At 44.3% G+C, this 20010-nt stretch overlaps 1 protein-coding gene and 1 pseudogene across 4 annotated transcripts in view; both read left to right on the forward strand.

Moving 5' to 3' along the window:
* adam12b (ADAM metallopeptidase domain 12b) overlaps positions 1–20010 on the forward strand; it is a 337966-nt gene that overhangs the window by 76318 nt on the left and 241638 nt on the right. The window lies entirely within an intron of this gene.
* LOC145354556 (small nuclear ribonucleoprotein F pseudogene) lies at positions 913–13772 on the forward strand (annotated as a pseudogene).

Genomic DNA, 20010 nt, shown 5'->3' on the forward strand with positions numbered 1-20010 from the left:
TTAATGATGTGTGGCTTCTGGTAAATATTTTGCAACTCTTATGTTCCTATTTAAATCTAAACTACATTCAACTTAAATAAGTGTTAATCAACACATTTTAAGATTCTGTTTAAATGTGCAAAGTAATATTAAGCGTTCTTTAAGATTATCGATAAAGATACATACTTACGTTCAGCTTTGTTTTTTATATTTGCCTGGGGATGAATGCACTGACAATTTAGTGCATCTTAGTCACCCTGCTGTTCTTATGATTAAGATATGCAGCAATGTTATTTAGCATCAATCAAATACTTCCACCTTGGCAGAAATGGCACTTTGCGGTTACTATTGTCTTGTCCTAATAAATCTGGACCTCAAGATTTCAGCTGAACATTCTGGCTGTGACTGCTCCAGCACTGCTTGAGTGAAGACGTCATACTCAATTCTGAAGCTGAAGATTATGGTTTTGACTTTTCAATTTGTCTCGTATTGAAAATGAGTCCCACTGCTCCATTCTACAGTGCCATTAAAAGACTACGTTGCATATGGTAAAATGTTCGTTGTTTATGTATTACTACAATTAATTAATATTCTTTAAGCTGGTGTAGTCTTATCGATGCAGACTCGATGAGTTGAAGGGCCTCTTCGGCACTGTATGCACAGGGTTTTCCGGCTGCGCACGCTCCAAATTCAAAAAATGAGGTCATGCAAAGGTATGATCTCAACATACCTTTGCAGGGCCCACCCCCGCCCACAATGATTCCTGTGGTGGGTGGGATGGGAAAATTCCCCCCAATGACTCTATGACATTTGCTGGGTAGGATAAGACAGCCCTTGGTATGCAGAACAAAATAACCGTTTCTTTAGTTTGTATTACATAACTGTACTAAAAAGAGACAATTTGTTTTGGTATTGGCAACATGTGCACTCAAGATGGACGTTTGGTAAGTTGTTTTGAATAGTTGCACTTGCTGATTCGTTTTGCAACTCCAGCAGCTGCCATTCTAATAATCTCTCCAATTTTTATCCCAAGTACACATTATAATTGCACTTATGAAACAAGGAGAAATGTAACCTCAGATCTTTGGCCCTGTTTGCTACATTTATAGGAGAGATTGATTTGCCTTGGGTCATTTCAGTAGCTTGTGAGGACACTGTGAACAGTGATGATGAGCTCATCAATGTTGACCTGTAACCAGTGTTTCCACTGCTGCAGCAGGAAACAAAACCGCACAGTGAACACTGTGTGCCTGGAGACTGAACTCCTGAATCCATACATAAATGCGACAAAACAAATCTTTACCGGATAAATTATTGTACAGCATCATCATTGCTGATCAGGTGGGGTTTAAAATTGAGCCAGCTCAGGTATCTGTCTGGCACATTTCTCTGTGATGTCATTCAGGTTAAGATAGATGTGGATTACACAGATTTTAATTTGGATATGGATTAGAATATTTTAAAAGTAAATTGAGGATCAGCAATTAAGGCCCAACGAAAGTCAAATGCTGTTGAATTCTGCTTCGTTTCATAATACACTGCTAAATGTTCTTTCATCCTATGCTTTCTGTTGGTACAATTAATTACGTACTAGATTGTTACTGTAATGTTTCTTTCATTTGGCTTGCAACAAAGCTACCAAAAGTAAAGACAACTCTACTGCGTTAACACAATATTTGACCGGTTGATCACACACTGTGTAGTTGAAGCAGAATTCATGACATGAAAAATGGTGCTTTCTTTCAGGATGGAGGAGAGCAACAAAATAGATTGAGTCATAGAGATATACAGCGCAGAAACAGGCCCTTTAGCCCAATTCATCCTTATCGACTAGGTTTCCTAATCTGAACTAGTCCCACTGCTCCATTCTACAATGCCATTAAGAGACTATGTTGCATATGGTAAAATGTTGGTTGTTTATGTATTACTAGAATTCATTTATGTTCTTTAAGGTGGTGTAGTCTTGTCAATGCAGACTCGATGAGTTGAAGGGCATCTTCAGCACTGTATGGACAGGATTTTCCGGCTGCGCTCGCCCCAAATCCAGAAAATCCCACCTGACCTCAGCATACCTTTGCATGGTCCACCCCCGCCCACTATGATGCCCGTGGTGGGTGAGATGGGAAAATTCCTCCCATGACATATACTGGGTACGAAGTCATCATTGGACATGTGTGATGGAGCATCTCTGTGCCTGAATTGTGAAGCCTATACTGGCCCAATATTGGAGCTTGAGCCTCAATTTTAACAAATTTGCATTGCACAGACAGCCAGCCAGTGAATGGTCAATGAAGGTCTTGTCTGAAGGCTGCTGATAATGCCACAATGTTTCTCAGGTGAATGAAGCTTGGAGGGGAAACAGAGACTGGGCTGGGGGTGTGGGAACAGTTGGCAGGGTGGTGTGGGATGGAGAGTGGGTGGTGGAGATTGGAAATAGGATTGGGGAGAAACAGAGGAAAGGATAGATTTTCAGGGACTTTGGAAGGCAGAGTGATTGAGTGAACTGACTCTGTTGGTGGAGTGAGAGAGATTGGAGGTGATGGGCCAGAGGAGGGGGCGAGAATGGTTTTGCATTGATCAGGGAGTTGGAGTGATGGCAGCCTTCACTCTTTAAACATGTAGGTACACTCCTGCTCCTCAAAAATGTGTTCTGTTGCTACCAGGTGAACCCGAAGTCTGGTCTTTCTGAGCGGAGCCAGTAAACCAATCTTGCAGTGGGTGTCTCAAACAGGTGTCAGGTCCATTATTCTTCTTTCTTGATATCACAGTGGGTGCACTTCCAACTGAAGATGTTGCGTTCTTCCTTCCTGCCATCTGGTAGCTTTGTCAGCTGAATGTATAGATTTTAAAGTTTTGAGATAACGGTATTCCCTGCATGATGGTGTGAAACTTGCCCACTCGACTTTTTTTGGCAGAGTGGCTTAAGACCTGGAGAGAAAAACCTCTGGTGAGGAACTCGCCAGATACAACGATTTTGCCCACTTTCTTTTTATCTGAATGATGAGAGTAAATTGTGAAAACAAACACTTGGGGGAGCTGAGTAAGATGTTTGTATTCCAGAAAAAAAAACACTTGACAAGCCAGTATCTTGTAGCTTGACCTTAATGTTAGCTAATCAAAATAAATAAAAAATGTTTAAGTAAAAGAAAGAATCAGCCTTACTGGATACAGTTACAAATGCAGCATGTCAGTGGAATGTCCAAAGCAGTCTGGAGCACTCAAATCAGTCCCCAATGTACTAAGCCAAAACCTGCAATTAATACCGTTGCCAAGCAATCTGCTGGTGACCAAGGAAGTGCTACTCGACTGAATGAAACGTTTATTAAACAGACCTTGCTCTGTCTACAATTAATCATATAGTTGAATTACTTTTTGCCCGCAGTATTCTACCAATAGTGTTGAACCTGTCATTCATTATTGCCAAATTCAGTATTGCAGTGAGATGCATTTAAATTAAAACAGATTAACATAATATGCCAAATATTTCATACATATTTCAAAACTTTCATTTTCAGGGACAATATCTATTGCTGTTCATTGGCTACCCATTTTAACTATAAGAAAGTCAAGACCAACTGGAGTGTCCTTAGATATATCAAAGTTCTCCATTGCCTTTGGCCTTCAGCACAAACTCTCCTGCCCACTGATGCTATCCCTGGCAACTGCCTGACGCTGAAGCAGACTGTTCACAAAGCTGTTGTCATTTTTGACGCAGATTTGAGCTTCCGATCGCATGCCTGCATCTTCTCTATGATTGCCTATTTCCACCCCTGTAACATCAGTGGCCCTGCCTTAGCTCATTTGCTGCTCAAATCCTCACATGCTTTTGTTACCTCTAGATGTGATTATTCCAGTGCACTTGTAGTCAGTCACCCATGTGCTTTCCTCTGTAAACTCAAAGTGATCTAAAGCTCTGCAGCGTGTGGCTGAGCACGCACCAAGCCTGGGTGACCAACCATCTGTATTCCCTGATTTACAGTTGGCTCCCATAAAAGCAAAGCCTTGACTTTAAAATTCCCACCCCATTTCGGAATGCCTCTGTGGCCTTGCCCTGCCCTGACTCTGTAATCTCCTCCACCCTTACAATCCTCTGGGATTGTCTGTGCTTCTCCAATTCTGGTTTCTTGATCATTCCCAATTTTAATTGCTCCACCATTGACAGCTGTGCCTTCAGCTGCAAACATCCAAAGTTCTGGAATTCCCTCCCTAAACTTTTTCTTTCCTCCTTTAAAACACTTCATAAAACTTACCTCAATGACCATGCTTTTCACCATCTCCCCTAACATCAATTCATGTGACTCAGTGTCATATTTTATTTAATAACGCTCCCACAAAGATTTACTACATTAAAGGATGTACAGAAGTACAAATTGTTATTGTTTTACACTTTTCAAAGCACTGCTATGGATTTGCTTCAAGGTTAGTAATAAAGCATTACCATGGAGCATAGTGAAAAACACTGGATTGCATTTCATGCTCCCCCACTAATAGGTTTAAAAGTGGGCATGTCTAATCCAGTGGGCATTATACCCAAAACCTGCCTGGCCCCCACAGCAATTATACCATCTGCAGGGTTAGTTTTGGGCAACCTGTCTACCAGTGGGGGAATTGGTGCCCAATTAAGGGCTACACCCCACTGCAGTTAGGATTTTATCAGGGCTTGCAGCTGGTGTCTCCTTAATGGTCCCTTTGGCTCATTGAAGCACCCCCCCACCCCCCACCCCACCCCAGGTTTAAACCATCCATCCTAAGTTCCCTTTCCCCAGCGGCCTCTCAAATTGTAGTCTTCTCCCTCCCCCTCTCTCAACAAAAGTTTGACAGCACAGCACCCGAGGGAAACCCCCAACCATAGCTATTTACGTGTACGCTGACAAGCAAGATATTTATATGGGGCTGTGCAGTTAAATAAATCACCTGCACATTAAAAGAAAAGCTGGAGGATATGTTGCAGCTCAATATTTACAGTGCTTTCTATTTTTATTTGTTTATTTCATATTCCCTGATCATCAAACCATTTCCAAATAATTAGTCAGATGTGCCCATATGTTTTGAGTTTTTATAATAACAACATCAGCATTTTAGCAGGTTTTTTTTCTCATGTTACAGCACCCACATGTATCCAGTTTTCCTCTAAAATCCTTGAGTTAAAGCTTTGGCAATGATTAAGTTTTGATGTTCATTGTCTTTTCACCTGATGCTTCCCTATGGCCTCATCAGGATAGATAGTGAGCCTTAGACAAAATCTCTACAGATGTCATCAACACTGCTTCTTAGGCACAGTTCTCTGTGTATTTAAATGGAAAAAGACTAGCTCTCAAGTTGTTTTGTCTCCTGTCTCTGGCTGGACACGTGTCCACTACGGTGAGTAACAAGGTATGGCCCATAATTATAAGCTTAGGAAGCCATCAGTAGGACATGACTGAAGACTCCACTTCTTTTACTCATGTGGATTTGTAAGTTTGTGGAGTATATGCTACTAAACACAACTACACAATCTGTGGAAGCTTCAGAGAACATAGAACATAGAACATTACAGCACAGAACAGGCCCTTCGGCCCATGATGTTGCGCCGACCAGTTAAAAAACAATGACCCACTAATCTAAACCAATCCCTTTTCGTCCATAAACCTATCCACGGATCTCTTAAACGCCCCCAAACTAGGCGCATTTACAACTGCAGCAGGCAGGGCATTCCAATCCCTCACCACCCTCTGGGTAAAGAACCTACCCCTGACATCCGTCCTATAACTACCCCCCCTTAATTTAAAGCCATGCCCCCTCGTGCTAGCTTTCTCCATCCGAGGAAAAAGGCTATCACTATCCACCCTATCTAAACCTCTAATCATCTTATATGTTTCAATAAGATCCCCTCTTAGCCGCCTTCTTTCTAGCGAAAACAACCCCAAATCCCTCAGTCTCTCCTCATAGGACCTCCCCTCCATACCAGGCAACATCCTGGTAAACCTCCTCTGCACCCTCTCCAAAGCCTCCACATCCTTCCTGTAATGTGGGGACCAGAACAGCACACAGTACTCCAAGTGCGGCCGCACCAGAGTTGTGTACAGTTGCAACATGACGCTGCGACTCCTAAATTCAATCCCCCTACCAATAAACGCCAAGACACCGTATGCCTTCTTAACAACCTTATCTACTTGATTCCCAACTTTCAGGGATCTATGTACAGAGAAGGAAATTTTAAAAATTGCTGATTAGGGAAGAAGGATATGCACTTGGCACTGGTGCAGATTAGTCTGTCTGGAAGAACAATTTAGAGAAAGAAAGAATTGAACTGGAATGAGTTGAATCACCTTTCTTTGTCCCTCATCATACTTTTTTAACATGAGATTCAAACTTCAGTATCCCGGTTAGGAATCCAACACCTTGGTACTGGATTCTTGAATGCTTGTTGACAAATGAAATTAGTTTTTAAAACAAAATGACAAGGAATTTCATTTATATGCAACTCTTCCTTTTGCTATCCCTGTTGATTCCCTACAGTGCGGAAGGGAGGCCATTTGGTCCATCAAGACTGCATTGACTTTCAAACGAGCATCTTACCCAGCCCCCTGCCACCCACCCCCCAACCCTATCCCATTTACCATGACTAATCCACCTAATCTATACATTTTTGGACTGTGAGAGGAAACTGGAGCACCCAGGGGAAACCCACGCAGATACTGGGAGAACATACAAACTCCACACACATACTCACCCAAGACCAGAATTGAATCTGGGTCCCTTGCACTGTGAGACAGCAGTGTGAAGCACTGTGTTCTGCCATGTTGGTGTATAATATTTCTGCAAACTTGCTTCTCTCAATCCTTTTACCACTATAGTAAAACATCTTTATTTATTTTCCTTTATTCAGCTCTACAGCTTGTTACTCAACCACCGTATTTTGGTTGAACCTCATTTTAAATTTCTATGAAGCCTGTTGGACTATATAAATGTAACTGCTAACCAGGTTTACTATTAAGCACATGACCTGAATGATGCTTAAAGGGTCTTCTTTGCTGGGAATGTCCTCTGGTTTGTCTACTCTGCTGCTGTCATTTTTGGTGGTGTAAGATTATTTTACATGCATGAATGGAGTTTCTGCTGAAACTTCACCAAATTTACAGCAGCACATTGGGAGCAACAACTGTTTATTGAGCTCTTCAAATTTTATGCAGCAAAAATGAGTAGTCATGAAGAAAGTTCCTTCCTATGGAATTCCTTGCTCCGTCGCTAAAGGCTGTTTCTTGCTGGGATATGGTTCCCCAGGTGTTAGCAAAACCTCCAAGAGGCCACTCTTCACATGAGGTTAGGCAGTAATTGTCAGCAGCCTGTAACGTTATGAAAAGCATCACGTTTGAGCCAGGCCATGTTTCAAGCTGATATCCACAAAAATGCACACTTTCCAGCATGTGTCAGAACTGGAAACCCTGCCTCATGTTTCTGAGGATGATGGTGCCAATTAATTAAGGCAACTTTGGATTCAAATGAATCAACTGCGATACTCGGCATTGCCATATGTCAGACAACCAACAGGTTACCTGTGTTATCCTGAATCCAGCCATCAAGAAAACTGCATTTAATGAGCCTCTAACAGTGAGCAGCTGTTAACAATTCAGCTACAACAGATTAGGGTTTTAGTCATTTATCTCAGGTTTTAAAAGAAATGAGCTTTTTAACCAGACATTTACTGCTGTCCTGCACCCAGCTTCAACAGAGATAAAAACCATTCCCCTTTATGAAAGTGAGGCCTGTGGAGCTATTAGGATTATGATAAATAATGGAACTCTGTATCATGACTCATTGTTGGGAAGATACTTTGGCATGGAAATGAGAAGCCTTGGATTAATACCAGTTGTAAAAACATCACCCATTTCTTTGAAATTGTATTTTCAAGTCTCATAAATTTCAAACATCTATTTCATCCATTGCAGTAAAAGTCAGTTTTTTTTTACATGATCAAGTGCTACAATGTACCTCATCCACGCAAAGCTGCCTCTTCTCAATGTGTACATGTTTTATGTAGTGTAATTATTGTAATAGCACAACATTTTTTTGCTCCAGTTTTTCACAAGTTTGCAACCCATTTAACGATGCTACGGTACATTGAAATCCAGATGTCAGAATTTTGGAGCTTTTCTACTCTTCTTTACACAATTTATCTGGGATATTAGCACAGAAATGGCTTAGTTGGATACCAGGTTAAATTCTGTAGATTTAGAGGTCTAGTGCATAAACAATAACAAGGGATGTTACAGAAATAATTTTAAAAATATACCATTGAACCACGCGATCTAAGATGGTGCCTCTACAACAAAAATACATTTAATGTTGTTTAAATGGCTTGAAGAATGCTTAGTGGCATTCTCAGGGGCTGTTGGCGGAGTCTGTTTCATGTCCCATGCTGTTCGTACCATCCCTAAACAGTTTGGAGGAGAACATCTTGTGTATATAATTTATAATTCACTGATAATACTAAGCTGTGTGGTCAAAAGGAAGTAAACAGTGTTCATAAACATTCACACCAATTAAAAATAGGGATGAAATAATGGCAGACCAATTTAACGTAAATAAGTATAAGCCTACAGCAAATGTGCGCACAATGACAGGCGTCTGTTAAATTAGTTAACATAGATGGAACTGAATATCATTTAACAGGTGTTTCCAGTCAATTTAAAACTATCAACAAGTCATGGTGCCCATATTAATATGGAATCTGCCATTTTTATACTGCAGAGCAAATAGTTCTACATTATAGCTATGATTACTAAGTTGTCTAGCTTATTGTTTGCAACTTTGGTTTCTGGTCATTGACCCTCCTACAATAGCTGGAACAGGCTAGAGAGTGAGAAAAATCAGCATGTGTGAACCTCATTTACTAAAAACCAAATGGGCCATGGTAATAAAAACCGCATTAGATAATGTTGTTTCCAGTTGAGTTGTGGTTTTGAATAAATATTCCTTAATGATTGAGGGTAACATGTGGCTAACATCTCGATTCGCATGCTTCCGTTTGACCTTCGTAAGTAAGATATTGGGAGAAACTGAATGTGCAGCTGATCTGATTAGACCTTTTCCTGCTGCCATCCAACTTCTGCAGTGGAGTGGGGAATGTCTTGAGGAAATCCTTGGACCGGTATTTACTGTCCTCCTCCAAGATGAGTTTGAAGATGGTGGGGCATTTAATCAGGCTGGCAGGGGGCAGTGAGGGCAGATGGGGAACTCTTCACCTTCCTGCCTCCAGCCTGAAAGTCTCTTGGCCCATGGATGGCCTTCCCACGCTGCTGCTGATTGAGGCCCCTAAGTCATAGAGTCATAGAAATTTATAGCATGGAAACAGGCCCTTTGGCCCAACTTGTCCATGCTGCCCAATTTTTACCACCAAGCTAGTCCCAATTGCCCGCATTTGGCCCATATCCCTCCATACCCATCTTACCCAGGTAACTGTCTAAATGTTCTTTAAAAGACAAAATTTTACCTGTCTCTGCTACTGCCTCTGACAGCTTGTTCCAGAAACTCACCACCCTCTGTGTGGAAAAATTGCTCACCTGGACCCTTTTGTATCTCTCCCCTCTTACCTTAAACCTATGCCCTCTAGTTTTAGACTCCCCTACCTTTGGGAAAAGATGTTGACTATCTACCTTATCGATGCCCATCATTATTTTGTCAGCCTCTGTAAGATCACCCCTAAGCCTCCTATGCTCCAGGGGAAAATTGTCCCAGTCTATCCAGCCTCTTTTAGTAATTTAAACCATCAAGTCCCGGTAATGTCCTAATAAATCTTTTTTGCACTCTTTCTAGTTTAATAATATCCTTTCTATAATAAGGTGACCAGAACTGTACACAATATTCCCAAGTGTGGCCTTACCAATGTCTTGTACAACTTCAACAAAAAATCCCAACTCCTGTGTTCAATGTTCTGACCAATGAAACCAAGCATGCCGAGTGCCTTCTTCACCACTCTGTCCAACTGTGGCTCCACTTTTAAGAAGCTATGAACCTGTACCCCTAGATGTCTTTGTTCTATAACTCTCTCCATTGTCCTACCATTAACTGTAAGTCCTGTCCTGATTCGATGTACCAAAATGCATCATCTCACATTTATCTAAATAAAACTGTATCTGCCATTCATTGGCCCCTGACTCAATTGATCAAGATCCCATTGCAATCCTAGATAACCTTCTTCACTGCAAACTTAAGGTGGGTGGACATGCGGCTCACCATGCGGGGATCCTGGAAAACAAACACTATTGTATTTGTTTTCAGTGTGAGAGATGGGGGTGTCCCTCATTCAAACCTCAGTGCCTGACCGAGGGCCCTAGCATTGGGAAGGGGTGGGGGCGCACTGAGAGCCAACCCCTGCACTTGCTGTTGATTCTCCTCATCCCTCCTCCCTGCCACTGTAATCCTGTAATTCCCTTCCTGTGACCATTCATCTATGGCCTGAGATGCAGTGACAATACCAATCACTGCCATTTCTGATTGGCCGGTAGCTTTTGGCAGGTCAGACTTTCGCCCTGGGGTCTGTGGCCCCGGAGAAGGGCCAGCGCTGTCCAGGTAAATGCTTGACTTAATATTGGCAGACCTTTCCCAAAGTGATGTTGGGGGCTCTCAGCAAATCGGGGAGAATTCTGTGGTGTCCATTGAAAATCGCCCTTGGTACATACTTCCCAAGATGCAGAGCAAAAGCAGAGATTTTAAAAAATGTTCAGAATTTCTGCACTTACAATTTGAATTTAAAATTAACATTTTATGTCTGATATGTTTAGCGTTTCAGTGATCTCATCCTTGCTGACCTATTACCAGTTGATGTTACAATTAATAACCTCATTGTCGCATCAAACAAAGTAGGAAATCCATTGTTATAATTTTAAACAAATAACCATTATACTCAGGCCATGTTTCTGTCTTCACGGAGGAGGACGTGAATAATTTGCCGGGTGTTAGCGATGGAAAGGTGGTAGGACTGGAGGGTCTTAATGACATTACTGTTACTAGAAAGGCGGTGCTCGACAGACTGGAGGGGCTGATTGTGGACAAGTCCCCAGGACCGGATGGAATGCATCCGAGGGTTCTGAAAGAAATGGCGGAGGTGATAGTGGATGCCTTGGTGGTTATTTTCCAAACGTCGCTGGATTCCGGGGAAGTGCCGGATGATTGGAAAACGGCTAATGTTACGCCGTTGTTTAAGAAGGGTGCCAGGCAAAAGGCGGGGAATTATAGGCCGGTTAGTTTAACGTCTGTGGTAGGTAAAATGTTAGAATCTGTCATTAAGGAGGAAATTGCGAGGCATCTTGAAGGGAATTGCTTGATAGAGCAGACGCAGCACGGTTTCATTAAAGGGAAGTCGTGTCTGACAAATTTACTGGAATTCTATGAGGATGTGTCTAGGGCGGTGGATAGAGGAGAGCCGGTGGATGTGGTCTTTCTAGATTTTCAGAAGGCGTTTGACAAAGTGCCTCACAAGAGGTTATTGCAGAAGGTCGAGGGACATGGAGTTGGGGGTAGGGTGTTAGCGTGGATAGAGGATTGGTTGTCAAATAGGAGGCAGAGAGTGGGGGTCAACGGGTGCTATTCGGATTGGCGGATGGTAACTAGTGGAGTGCCCCAGGGGTCGGTGCTGGGGCCTCAGCTTTTTACCATTTATATAGATGATCTGGAGGAGGGAACCGAGTGTAGAGTGTCGAAATTTGCTGATGACACCAAGATTGGGGGAACGGCAAATTGTGCGGAGGGTGTGGAGAGTCTGCAGAAGGATCTAGATAGGCTGGGCGAATGGGCCAGGAAATGGCAAATGGAATTTAATGTTGGCAAGTGTGAGGTGGTCCACTTTGGTAGGAAGAATGGTAGGAAGGACTATTACTTACGGAGCGAAAAACTGCAGCAGGCGACGGTGCAGAGGGACCTCGGGGTCCTTGTGCATGAGTCGCAAAAACCCAGCTTGCAGGTGCAACAGGTGGTCAGGAAGGCGAATGGGATGCTGGCCTTCATAGCGAGGGGGATTGAATATAAAAGTAGGGAGGTCTTGCTGCAGCTGTATAGGGCATTGGTGAGGCCGCAGCTGGAGTACTGTGTGCAGTTTTGGGCGCCGCACCTGCGCAAGGATATTTTGGCCTTGGAGGGAGTGCAGAGGAGGTTTACTAGGCTGATACCGGAGTTGAGGGGGTTGAGCTATGAGGAGAGGCTGAATAAACTGGGCTTGTACTCGTTAGAGTTTAGAAGAATGAGGGGAGATCTCATTGAGACGTATAAGATGATGAATGGGATGGATAGGATAGAGGTGGAGAGGCTCTTCCCGCTCAAAAAAGACAGTAGGACTAGGGGGCACAGCCTCAAGATAAAAGGGGGGGCGGTTTAGAACGGACTTGAGGAGGAATTTCTTCACTCAAAGGGTGGTGAATCTCTGGAATTCTCTGCCCGTTGAAGTGGTGGAGGCTGCCTCGCTAAATATTTTTAAGAAGCGGGTTGATGGGTTTTTGATAAGAGAGGGGATTAAGGGTTATGGGGAGAGGGCGGGAAAGTGGAACTGAGCAGCGACAGATCAGCCATGATCTTATTGAATGGCGGGGCAGGCTCGAAGGGCTGGATGGCCTACTCCTGCTCCTATTTCTTACATTCTTATGTTCACCAGTTTGGAATTTGTAACTCTTGAACATTTAGGACCTGATTTTACTGAAAGTGCTGATTCTGGGCGTAGTACAGATCCAACTTAGAAATCTGCTTTCAGGCGCCCCCATTTGCTCTCAGCCATCTACAGTCCGATTTGCTCTGTGGGCGGGGCTTAGCGCTGCCAGAACGATCGGAGTTGTGAACTGCACATGTGCAGTTAGAAAAAAATTAGAAAAAGGCGCGCCCGTGTCAGATCGCTCCCGAGCTGCAGGAAGTGGAGAAAGTGGCCTGGGAGTGAAAAGTGGGAGCAAGGGTGTATCTTGGAGGGGGGAGGGAGGCAGGTAAGATGTATCTCGGGGGTGGGGGGCAGATGGACCTCTGGGGGGAGGGGGGGGGCAGATAGATCTCTGGTGGGGTGGGGACAGGGGGTCCGCTGCCACTCTGCGAGCGATTGGTGGGGTTGGGGGGGGAGGGCAGGGGTGGCGATCGGTATGGATAGTGGGGGGTGGATAAGGGATGCACACACATCACTGCCCACTTATCCACCCCCCACTACCCAGACTGATCGCCTCTCCTGCACCCCCCCCCCCCCCCCCCCCACCGATCGCCCGCAGAATGGCAACAGAATCCCCTGCTCCCCCCACCAGAGATCCATCTGACCCACGTCCCTCCCCGACCCTCCCCAAAACAACAATCAGGCCTCACTCCTCCCCCCAACCCCGACAACGAACTTGCCTCACTCCCTCCCCCCCCCCATCTCCAGAGGATGGTCTGGCCTCACTCCCTCTCTCCTCCAGAAGAAGATCTGACCTGCCTCCCCCACCACCAGACAGCGATCAGCCCTCCTCCCCAGCATGGTGAGGGAGGGAGAGAGATAGAGGAGCCGGGCCCCGAGTGCTCTGAGTACCCTTCCCCCATGGGAGTTTACCATTGAATCCAAAACCTTTCCTCAGTGGCTTAACTGGCAAACTGGTGATAGTGAAGTTAAAATGGGGAATGGAATACAAGGGCTACTTGGTATCAGTCGGTGGATATATGAACATGCAGCTGGCGAACACAGAAGAATATACTGATGGTGCTTTAATGGGTCACCTTGGCGAAGTTCTAATAAGGTGTAATAATGTCCTGTACAACAAAGGAGTTGGGGAAGAGGAAGAAGATGGGGAAATGAGACAGTAACATTCCTTTTTATTTGAAGAATAAGAATGTGTAGAATTTTTGAGTACTTTTTTTATATTCAGCCATTTAAATATGCTGTATTTGGATTTGCACTGACTAGGTCAGGGCTTTGTACTGTGCTGCAAAGTGTAGATGACAAACTATAATTTAATTGTAGACAACTGTTCTAGTTTGATTCTGAATATGTTCAAATGTGAATTCAGGTGTAAGTTGAACCAATAAAACTAGTTTTCAATCTGAAAAAAACATCAGACAATGATCAGCCCCCACCCCCCCCACCATCAGACAATGATCAGCCCCCACCCCCCCCACCATCAGACAATGATCAGCCCCCACCCCCCCCACCATCAGACAATGATCAGCCCCCACCCCCCCACCATCAGACAATGATCAGCCCCCACCCCCCCACCATCAGACAATGATCAGCCCCCACCCCCCCCACCATCAGACAATGATCAGCCCCCACCCCCCCCACCATCAGACAATGATCAGCCCCCACCCCCCCCACCATCAGACAATGATCAGCCCCCACCCCCCCCACCATCAGACAATGATCAGCCCCCACCCCCCCACCATCAGACAATGATCAGCCCCCACCATCAGACAATGATCAGCCCCCACCCCCCCCACCATCAGGCAATGATCAGCCCCCACCCCCCCACCATCAGACAATGATCAGCCCCCACCATCAGACAATGATCAGCCCCCACCATCAGACAATGATCAGCCCCCACCCCCCCCACCATCAGACAATGATCAGCCCCCACCCCCCCACCATCAGACAATGATCAGCCCCCACCCCCCCACCATCAGGCAATGATCAGCCCCCACCCCCCCACCATCAGACAATGATCAGCCCCCACCCCCCCACCATCAGACAATGATCAGCCCCCACCCCCCCACCATCAGGCAATGATCAGCCCCCACCCCCCCACCATCAGACAATGATCAGCCCCCACATCCCCCCCTCCCACCACCAGACAGCGATCAGCTCTCCCCCGGCCAGGGATACATCTGACCCGCTTCCTCCTCCTCACCCCCAACCAGAAAACGATCTGACCTCATTCCCCTCCACCCCCTCCAACCAGAGAATGATCTGACCCACCTCCACCCCCACTCTCACCACTGATCTGAGTCAGAGAGCCATTGCAAACAGTGAATGCGCTCTTCAGAGGCTGGAGCACCCGACTCAGCACGTCCCTAAAAGCGTGGTTCCAGATTGGTAAACGCAGTAAAGGGGGAAATGCTGATAGAGTTGGGTGGGCAATTCGTTAATTCAATTTAAATGCACGCAAATGCGTTTAAATCGTCTTTGTGCCCGATTTGGGATCCCCGCCATTCAGGGGTCTCGGTGAAGTGGCAATCTGCACGGATTTGGGTGCAGATTGTGATAAAGGCCTGACACCCGACTTTACCACGATTTTGCGCCGCATATTGTTGGTAGAATTGGGCCCTTAGAATGCAGAGCTTATTATTGAGTTTTAGGGATGGTATGTAATTTAATAATCCTCATGCCTTTCACACTTTTCATATATTCATCTGTCTGGCTGGTAACTCAATCATCTAACCCCATTGATTTTAACAGCTTAATCACAGCTAGATCGCAGAAATTGTGAACTAATTGCTCCTTCAAAAAACAACAAATTGCATTGATTTATAACATAATAAAATGCCCCAGAGAGCTGCATGGAAGCATTTTAAAGTAAAAGTTGAAATGGAGAGAGGTGCAGAAGTATAGGCGATTCTCGGGATTGGAGAGCTTAGTGCCAAAGCAGCTGAAGGCACAGCCACCCATGTTGGAGTGGCTGTGCTGGTTAAGAGGCCAGTATTAGAGCAGTGCAGATATTTCAGAGGGATGTGGGGCTGGAGGAGATCACGGAGGTAGAGAGGGACAAAGCCAGGGAGGGATTTAGAAACAAGGATGATGATTTTAAAATTGAGATGTCTTCTGGCAGCCAACGCAATTCCACCAATACAGAGTGCATTAGAAATGTAAGAAAGGATATGGCAACAGTGCTGAAATCAAAATCAGTTTATTTCACAGCTAAGTTTCATGAGATTGGATAATTTAAAGGCCTTGGATCAAATGAAACCTGCACAGTACACAGGGACCAACAAACCTTTGGGCAGCACAGTGGCATTGTGGTTAGCACAGATGCCAGGGAACCGGGTTGGATTCCTGGCTTGGGTCACTGTCTGTGCGGAATTTGCACATTCTCCCTGTGTCTGCATGGGTTTCCTCCAAATGTTTTGGTTTCCTCCCACAGTCTGAAAGACGTGTTGATTAGGCGCATTGACCCAAACAAGTGCGGAAGTCTGGCGATTCCAGGAATTTCACAGTACCTTCATTGCAGTGTTAATGTAAGCTTTAGTTGCGACTAATAAATTAACATTAGATTATTTAAATTATAAAATGTTCCAAAAGGTAATCGAGCAGCAGGCCTATAATATGATGTGTTTCCAGACAGTCTGTATTTCGCCAGTATCAATATTTCTCCTGTACTGAAATCAGTGAAGTCTGAAAGCCCATGATCTTTGAAGGCCAATATGATTTTGACATAAAGGCATATTTGCACAGCTTTCATTTGAGACCACTGCCATGGTGACATCACTGCTGTCTGACTCTTGCTGGTTCTGACATCAGTTTAGTCTGAACCATACTGTTAAATCATGTCTAAGGCAACGGCAGAAAATATGTTGCCATATGGCATCACTGTATTTTCATTGTATGCTGCAAATGCAAGGCAAAAGCCGACTAGGAGACAAGTTTTCCAACTTGTTCAGTTCTGATGTGAGGGAGATCTATTCCAGCGGATCGGTCTCTGAATTTAGAAATCAGCCTGATGAGGTTTTATGCCATTTTTTTGTTCAGGGCGGTATTTAATGCAGTTGATGGGGGTGGGGAGGGGTGCGGTCGTGGTTGCCAGCAAAAGCCCCACATTAACTCCCTTGGGGAAGGCCCATCAGTCTTAAGTGGCTAGCAATGGACTTTCCTTAGGATTGAGGATCTTGCGGAGGGGGTGAGGGGTGCAGAAATGTGGCAACCCCTCCCCTCCTCCTCCTTAGAGTTGCCAGCCGATCAGAGACCAGCACCTATCCATTGCAGGCAAGACCAGTGGGAGCAATGGTAATGCCAGCAGTGCACTGAGGGTGAGGCCTCGGACTGCTGAGTGCCCCCAGGTGAATGAGGATGGGATAGATGTTGTGGGGTGGGGGTGATGGGAGTGGGGTGGTCAGATGCAAGAGCAGTGTGTTGACTTCCCCACTTTCCTGATTTCAGGTTCGTTGATCAAAGACCAGAGTAGGGTTTGCTTTTTGGTTTTCCTGCCTTGCAACTGCTCCACCTACACTTGCTAAATAACAGTGGCAGTAGGTTGAAGCCCTTAAATGAGCATTACTTGCTCAGTTAAAAGCCTTACTGGGTGGTGAGGTGGCAAGGCCATCCATGAAGCTCTTTGACCTCGAAGGCAGAGGGTCCCCTTCTGACACCCTCCTGCCTGGTTAAATGTCCCCCCTAGCACCACCACCCCCTGTCCCCCGCTGTCCAGACTCACCTGAGATGGAGGAGGGGGTGGAGCAAAGGCCTTAAATTTCATCTATTTTCCATGTTGTGTCAGAGCTGGGGTTTTATTTAGTTTGAATGTTGTCTTTAGTGGTACGATAAGGAAGGGCCTGCGTGGCAACTGTAGTTGTTATTTTTAAAAAAGCTTAACATCTACATGAGGTCTAATTCCAACCCAGGAGACAATGACATCCCTTTTTCAGGGTCCGACTTTACACAGAAGTGTGGAGTGTGCCAAACTAAAGACACTCAAGACAGTTAATCATTCTTCACTCAGCCAAATGGATCCCTGCCTTGATTTGTTTATCTCATGTACATTGCCAGATGCTCCAAGTTATTCAGACAGTGGCTCTTCAGACTAAATCACAAGAATGTCAAATTGTTATGTGGTTTTATCTTTGACGCAGTGAATTCATCAAAGTTACAAAGCGCTGATCAGTTATTGAAAGCTGATTGGTTTTAAAAAATTACCACATTAATGCAAGTCGATTAAATGGATTTCTCTTCTCACCTCGTTACCAGATTCCCTTAAGCTGCATTTTTTTGATTAAGCCTCTACTGTTGATAGCACTTTCACTTGTCAGTTCACATCTGTTAGCAGTTGTTTACAAAATCGTACCATGAATATGTACACTTTACAGTTAGACATTTTCCACCCATCTGTAAAGTACCCTTTAAATCAGTTGTCCAGTCCAAATCTGCGCAAACCACTGCAAAGGGTCGTGTATGTTTTTCACAGAAATCCATTTCAAAATAGTTGGATCTCAAAAGTTTCTCTGAGGAAAATGACTGAAAATGAAGTAATATTTTATAGGGCTCTGGGAATTGTCAAGTTTTGATCAGCAAATTCAACTGGACAGTCAGATGGACCTGCTGTATAACCAATGCCTTGTTTATGTGAGCTGAAATGTAATGACTCCCCTTCACTTCATGTAAGACCATTTTCTTCCACTCAATTCCATTTCCCTGCCTCTCTTATCTTCACCACTGTACTTTGCAATTACAAATAATACTATCCCGCATGGTGCCATGTTTTCTATTTCTATTCCATTCTTTACCATTCCATTTTACTTGGATTTTTCCATTAGAAAAACTGCTTTTCAATTTATGAGCAGACATGAGGCGAACATCAAAAGCAGAACATTGCCATTTTGATCTTACTGTTCCTTAAATGCATATTTATTTTTATAGCAGACTTTAAGTTGATTTCCTTCATTGGGAACACCTGGTGAGGCCTGATGCTCCAGGGAAGTTAGCAGGAAATTATGTGCTCCTAATACACTATTTTCTTTCAGTCTGATTACATACTGGGTGTAAAATCAACCAGTCCCACCGCATTCCACTCGAATCATACTCATTCAAATGCTCAACTGAGGAATAAGCCTTCTTACTAAAGAGGAGAAGATTTACGTTCAAGAGAACCTGACATATGTAACAGAAGTTAGGGCATGGTGGCACAGTGATTAGCACTGTTGCCTCACAGTGCCAGGAACCCTGGTTCAACTCCGGCCATCGGGTGACTGTCTGTCTGTATGGAGTTTGTACATTCTCCCGTGCCTGTGTGGGTTTCCTCCTAGTGCTCTGGTTTCCTCCCACAGGCCAAATATATGCGGGTTAGGTTGATTGGCCATGATAAATTGCCGCTTAATGTCAAGGAGATTAGGAGGGTAAATATATGAGGTTACAGGGGTAGGATGGGACCTGGGTGGGATTGTTGTCAGTGCAGGCTTGATGGGCCTTCTGCAGTGTAGATTGTATGATCTATAAGCGCATCGTTGGATCTTGTTTACCCCTGAATTAGATATACGGGAACAGTGGTCTTACCATGGCTGAAACTAGAAATGGTTGCTTGCAAAAGAAGAATACCTGTTGAAAAATTCAGGAATCAGTTGTCTTCCTCACTCTCTGTGTGTAATCTAGCAGAATGGTCACCTGTTTGATGTGGAATGTGTCAATACTTTTTGAAATCAGTGAAGGTGCATTTGGCTTTGTTTTACTTCAATAATAATAATGACAGTACAAAGAAAATGTCAGGATGTTCAAAGATACTACTGCTCAGTTTTGGGTGTTGTTGCACGGGCTGCAAAAATTATTCAGATTGTTACACTGGCTGTATGTTAATTTTGATCACTTCAGCCATTTTTCACCAACAATAATGGGCAGATATGCCTGACCAAAACTCGGTGGAGGTATTCTAGCCATGTCAGTGTTGTAGTAGCACAGATCAGTGTCAAGATTGGAAGACTGGGATTTAAATTTTAAAGGAAAGGTTTGTCATATTAATTTATCATGAAACTCTCTTCCATCTCAGCAACAGTTTCAGCTGATTTGCTGCTGAGATGCTCAGCCATGTTTTTGCCATCATGATTGCTATTCCATCCTGCATTGTCCACAAATGTCACCTCATCCAAAGCTGTACTATCTATAGCCTAAAAAAAAAGAATGTTTACAGGAGGCCATCAAGTCCCATCCCTGGTTTTGGTGACTTGCAATGCCTCAAATTTAAAATTCCCATTGTCTTGTTTCAGGCCGTAGCCCCTTCATTATCCCTGACCTTGTCCAGTCCTGCAAACTCACATCTTTTACAATGCTTTATCCACCACTCATTCTTAGACTCGGTGCCAGTTTGTATTTTAACTACCTGTCAAGTGTCTTGACTTGTTTTCCTATAGTAAAGACTCTATTTA

This window comes from Carcharhinus amblyrhynchos, chromosome 17, assembly GCF_965287045.1.
Source record: "Carcharhinus amblyrhynchos chromosome 17, sCarAmb.v2.hapA, whole genome shotgun sequence".
NCBI lineage: Eukaryota > Metazoa > Chordata > Chondrichthyes > Carcharhiniformes > Carcharhinidae > Carcharhinus > Carcharhinus amblyrhynchos.